The sequence below is a fragment of the Oncorhynchus tshawytscha genome, linkage group LG09 (assembly GCF_018296145.1).
Source record: "Oncorhynchus tshawytscha isolate Ot180627B linkage group LG09, Otsh_v2.0, whole genome shotgun sequence".
NCBI classification, from domain to species: Eukaryota; Metazoa; Chordata; class Actinopteri; order Salmoniformes; family Salmonidae; genus Oncorhynchus; species Oncorhynchus tshawytscha.
The window spans coordinates 6,155,260-6,162,304 of NC_056437.1; positions in this window are offsets into that span (position 1 = coordinate 6,155,260).

Genomic DNA, 7,045 nt, shown 5'->3' on the forward strand with positions numbered 1-7,045 from the left:
AACTTGCCTCAAGATAAACAGCCGGGGGAAAAACAAACAAACACCAAATCAAAACAAAAATGTAGTCACAATATATGCTCAAAAGTGTTTAGACAAGGAAGCTTACGGTAAGCTTTAGGTACATATGGCGAAAAGGAGCCCGATGGAGCGTCCCTCCTAACTGGTCACAGCGTCACTGGGGTTAGAAGGTTAGCTGGGTTTTCCCAAGGAAAATATGTTGTTACTTTACAGCCTTATTCTGAAATTGATTAAATAAAACGTTTTCCTCATCAATGTACACACAATACCCTATAACGACAAAGTGAAATAAAAGTTTTTAGACATGCAAATTTGCAAATAAAAAACAGAACTACCTTATTTACATAAGTATTCAGACCTTTTGCTATGAGACTTGAAGTGGAGCTCAGGCGCATCCTGTTTCCATTGATCATCCTTGAGATGTTTCTACAACTAGATTGGAGTCCACCTGTGGTAAATTCAATTGATTGGACATGATTTGGAAAGGCACACACCTGTCTATATAAGGTCCCACAGTTGACAGTGCATGTCAGAGCAAAAACCAAGCCATGAGGTTGAAGGAATTGTCCGTAGAGCGCCGAGACAGGATTGTGTCGAGGCACCGATCTGGGAAATGTCTGCAGCATTGAAGCTCCCCATGAAAACAGTGGCCTCCATCATTCTTAAATGGAAGAAGTTTGGAACCACCAACACTCTTCCTAGAGTTGGCCGCCCGGCCAAACTAAGCAATCAGGGGAGAAGGGCCTTGGTCAGGGAGGTGACCAAGAACCTAATGGTCACTCTGCCAGAGCACTCAGGACCTCAGACTGGGGCGAAGGTTCACCTTCCAACAGGACAACGACCCTAAACACACAGCCAAGGCAACGCAGGAGTGACTTGGGGACAAGACTCTGAATGTCCTTGAGTGACCCAGCCAGAGCCCGGACTTGAACCTGATCGAAAATCTCTGGAGAGAACTGAAAGTAGCTGACAGAGCTTGAGAGGATCTGCAGAGAAGAATGGGAGAAACTCCCCAAATACAGGTGTGCCAAGCTTGTAGCGTCATACCCAAGAAGACTGGAGGCTGTAGGTGCTTCAACAAAGTACTGAGTAAAGGGTCTGAATACTTATGTAAATGTCATATTTCAGTGTAAATATGATATGTCTAAAAAACAGTTTTTGCTTTGTCAGTATGGGATATTGTGATGTCATTATGGGGTATTGTGATGTCATTATGGGCTATTGTGATGTCATTATGGGCTATTGTGATGTCATAATGGGGTTTTGTGTGTAGATTGATGAGGGGAATTATTATTTTTTTTAACACATTTTTGAATAAGGCTGCACCGTAACAAAATGTGGAAAAAGTAAAGGGGTCTGAATACTTTCCAAATGCCCTGTATAACTGGTCTATTGTTCCCCTTTTCTCCTAACCCGAATGCACTGTATAACTGGTCTATTGTTCCCCTTTTCTCCTAACCCACTCGTCTCCTCCTACACTTTTCAGTCCAGGTGTGTGATTTTAAAATGCTCCTGTTTAAAAAGAGGTCTCTCCACTTTCAATTCAATTCAATTCAATTCAATTCAAGGGGCTTTATTGGCATGGGAAACATGTGTTAACATTGCCAAAGCAAGTGAGGTAGATAATATACAAAAGTGAAATAAGAATTTCATCATACTCACAGTACTTTGTCTGTTTTTAAAATCACACAGAATTAATACAATGACCTCAAGTCATATAATAGGTAGGTCACATGACACAAGCTACTACCAGATCCAGGCTAACAGGATCCAGGCTAACGGGATCCAGGCTAACCAGATCCAGGCTAACCAGATCCAGGGTAACCAGATCCAGGCTAAACAGATCCAGGATAACCAGATCCAGGCTAGCAGGATCCAGGCTAACAGGATCCAGGTTAACAGGATCCAGGCTAACCAGATCCAGGCTAACCGGATCCAGGCTAACAGGATCCAGGTTAACAGGATCCAGGCTAACCAGATCCAGGTTAACCAGATCCAGGCTAACCAGATCCAGGCTAACCAGATCCAGGCTAACCAGATCCAGGCTAACCAGATCCAGGTTAACCAGATCCAGGCTAACCAGATCCAGGCTAACCAGATCCAGGTTAACCAGATCCAGGCTAACCAGATCCAGGCTAACCAGATCCAGGCTAACAGGATCCAGGCTAACCGGATCCAGGTTAACCGGATCCAGGCTAACCGGATCCAGGCTAACCGGATCCAGGCTAACCGGATCCAGGCTAACCGGATCCAGGCTAACCGGATCCAGGCTAACCGGATCCAGGCTAACAGGATCCAGGCTAACCAGATCCAGGCTACAGTCCACAGAAATGTTGCAGACGGTAGGCTCGATTTGCGCCGTTAGAAGAAGGGCGATAAATGTAGAGATGTTATTTTCCTCAGAGGGAGTTTTGTCAGGTGTTAATATTACTCTGCAGCAGATCTACTATTTCCACAGGGACACGGTCAAGCCCACACAGCTGTTTCTCTCTCTCCCTCCCCCCTCTCTCTCTCTCCCTCCCCCCTCTCTCTCTCTCCCTCCCCCTCTCTTTGTCTCTCTTACTTTCTTTCTTTCTTTCTCCTTTCTCTCTCTCTCTCTCTCTCTCTCCCCCCTCCTCTCTCTCTCGCTCTCCCCCTCCTCTCTCTCTCTCTCCCCCCTCCTCTCTCTCTCTCTAAGTAAAACTCTGAGGTCATTTCACGCTACATACTCCTCTTGTACACTCTGTGACTCCTCCCTCTTCCCTCCATCAAATAAACAAGAGACGTGATGAGCTGACATGTAGAGACAGTTTTAAAAATAACAGTGGATAGGGACAAAAGACACACAGAGAGGGAGAGGGAGGGACAAAATGTTAAGGACAGACACGTGAACACGTGCTTGCAAAGATCCTTTCCGCAGTGTAGGAGAGTCTAGGAGAGCGGTTGTACCGACTTCAGACGAGTCCCAAGATACTTGTGGGGGTCGTAGAGCAAAACGGAGAACACCAATGTGTCCGTGGGAGTCTCATCTTTCCATACAGGGGTCAATGCATTTGTAGGCCATACCATTCGGACGCTACAGATGATTTTATGAGATGACCGATTTTCCGATTTTCTCATAGTCTGACAAACACCGTTCTAGCTCTGTCACAATTCACTGCAGATGTGGAAGTGTGGCCGATGCGTGTCAGGAGATCCCTTTGGGTCCAGTGTTTCCCAGGCACTGTGACTTACGACTGCAGCAGGATGAATAGGATTTAGACTGCAGCAGGATGAATAGGATTTAGACTGCAGCAGGATGAATAGGATTTAGACTGCAGCAGGATGCATAGGATTTAGACTGCAGCAGGATCCATAGGACTTAGAGGACAGGCTCTGTATGTGGCCTGTATATGGTGTGTGTGTGTCTCACTATGGTCATCGTTGCAGCGACAAAGAGACAGCAGTCAGCACAGACATTCTCCTCTCCATCCTCCTGGGTCGCTGCCAAGTATCGGCCTGCTCCCTGTCAATTCACCCAATCACCCTGAAAATACACTTGACCTACAAACCACGTCCCTCTGGCAGGCCTTCCTCCAGACCTCCTCTCTGTCCTCATCTCCTTCAGCTGGCCCTCTGCCTTCCTCCAGACCTCCTCTCTGTCCTCATCTCCTTCAGCTGGCTCTCTGCCTTCCTCCAGACCTCCTCTCATTATAACATCCAGCATCTCTTCAGGAGGGTTGATCGCGTTCATTCTCCAAGGCTGATACATTGTTGTTGTCTTTCCTAGTTCGCCCCTTCTCTAGCCGTGTGTGTGTGTGTGTGTGTGTGTGTGTGTGTGTGTGTGTGTGTGTGTGTGTGTGTGTGTGTGTGTGTGTGTCGTGGGTATATTATGGTTAAGTCTAGAGGACCAGCTGGACTAGCAAACAATTAAGTTTACTGCATGTCTGGGGAGCAGTGAGGAGGGGAGCAGGGGAGGAGGGGGGGAGGGGAACAGGGGAGGAGGGGGAGGGGAGCAGGGGAGGAAGGGAGCAGGGGAGGAGGGGGAGGGGAGCAGGGGAGGAGGGGAGCAGGGGAGGAGGGGGAGGGGAGGAGGGGGGGGGAGCAGGGGAGGAGGGGAGGAGGGGGCAGGGGAGCAGGGGGAAGTAATGCCATCACAGGGCTGGAGGGGGAGGTAATGACATCACAGGACTGGAGGGGGATGTAATGACATCACAGGGCTGGAGGGGGATGTAATGACATCACAGGGCTGGAGGGGGATGTAATGACATCACAGGGCTGGGGGATGTAATGACATCACAGGGCTGGAGGGGGATGTAATGACATCACAGGGCTGGAGGGGGATGTAATGCCATCACAGGGCTGGAGGGGGATGTAATGCCATCACAGGGCTGGAGGGGGATGTAATGCCATCACAGGGCTGGAGGGGGCAGGAAAGCTCACAGAACACTACAGCTTTCCATCCATGATGTACCTTCTACTAAACCTAACAGTCTAATGAACTCTCTCTCTCTCCAATTTAAACTAACAGTCTAATGATCTTTCTTCACTTTAAACTAACAGTCTAATGAACTGCCTGCCTGCCTGCCTGCCTGCCTGCCTGCCTGCCTGCCTGCCTGCCTGCCTGCCTGCCTGTCTGTTTGTCTGTCTGTCTAATATAATCATGGGGTCAGTATAATATCATCATGGGTCAGTATTATATAATATAATCATGGGTCAGTGTAATATAATATAATCATGGGTCAGTGTAATACAATATAATCATAGGTCAGTATAATATAATATAATCATGGGTCAGTATAATATAATATAGTCATGGGTCAGTGTAATATAATATAATATAATCATGGGTCAATACATTATAATATAATCATGGGTCAGTGTAATATAATATAATATAATCATGGGTCAATATAATATAATATAATCATGGGTCAATATAATATAATATAATCATGGGTCAGTATAATATAATATAATCATGGGTCAGTATAATATAATATAATCATAGGTCTGTATAATATAATATAATCATGGGTCAGTATAATATAATATAATCATGGGTCAGTGTAATATAATATAATCATAGGTCAGTATAATATAATATAATATAATTATGGTCAGTATAATATAATATAATATAATCATGGGTCAGTATAATATAATATAATCATGGGTCAGTATAATATAATATAATCATAGGTCTGTATAATATAATATAATCATGGGTCAGTATAATATAATATAATCATAGGTCAGTATAATATAATATAATCATAAGTAATATAATATAATATAATCATGGTCATATAATATAATATAATATAATTATGGTCAGTATAATATAATATAATATAATCAGAGGTCAGTGTAATATAATAAAATATAATCATGGGTCAGTATAATATAATATAATCATGGGTCAGTATAATATAATATAATATAATCATGGGTCAGTATAATATAATATAATATAATCATGGGTCAGTATAATATAATATAATATAATATAATCATGGGTCAGTATAATATAATATAATCATAGGTCAGTATAATATAATATAATCATGGGTCAGTATAATATAATATAATATAATATAATATAATATAATCATGGGTCAGTATAATATAATATAATCATGGGGTCAGTGTAATATCATAGAATCATGGGGTCAGTGTAATATAATATAATATAATATAATCATGAGGTCAGTATAATATAATCATTGGTCAGTATAATATAATGTAATATAATATATTCTTGGGTCAGTGTAATATAATATAATCATGGGGTCAGTGTAATATAATATAATATAATCATGGGGTCACTGTAATATAATATAATATCATATAATATAATATAATCATGAGGTCAGTATAATATAATATTGGTCAGTATAATATAATGTAATATAATATATTCTTGGGTCAGTGTAATATAATATAATCATGGGTCAGTATAATATAATATAATCATAGGTCTGTATAATATAATATAATCATGGGTCAGTATAATATAATATAATCATGGGTCAGTGTAATATAATATAATCATAGGTCAGTATAATATAATATAAAATAATCATGGGTCAGTACAATATAATATAATATAATCATGGGGTCAGTGTAATATAATATAATATAATCATGGGTCAGTATAATATAATATAATATAATCATGGGGTCAGTATAATATAATATAATATAATCATGGGTCAGTATAATATAATATAATATAATATAATCATGGGTCAGTATAATATAATATAATCATGGGTCAGTATAATATAATATAATATAATCATGGGTCAGTATAATATAATATAATATATAATATAATCATAATCAGTAAATATAATATAATCATGGGTCAGTATAATATAATATAATCATGGGTCAGTATAATATAATATAATCATAGGGTCAGTATAATATAATATAATCATGGGTCAGTATAATATAATATAATATAATATATAATATAATATAATCATGGGTCAGTATAATATAATATAATATAATCATGGGTCAGTAAATAATATAATATGGGTCAGTATAATATAATATAATCATGGGTCAGTATATATAATATAATATAATATAATATAATCAGTATAATATAATATAATCATGGGTCAGTATAATATAATATAATCATTGGTCAGTATAATATAATATAATATATATATCATGGGTCAGTGTAATATAATATAATATAATCATGGGTCAGTATATAATATAATATAATCATGTAATATAATATAATATAATCAATGGGGTCAGTATAATATAATATAATATAATATAATCATGGGTCAGTATAATATAATATAATATAATATAATATAATTGGTCAGTATAATATAATATAATATAATAATATAATATAATCATGGGTCAGTAATATAATATAATCATGGGTCAGTATAATATATAATATAATAATATAATATAATCATGGGTCAGTATAATATAATATAATCATGGGTCAGTGTAATATAATATAATCATGGGTCAGTATAATATAATATAATCATGGGTCAGTATAATATAATATAATCATGGGTCA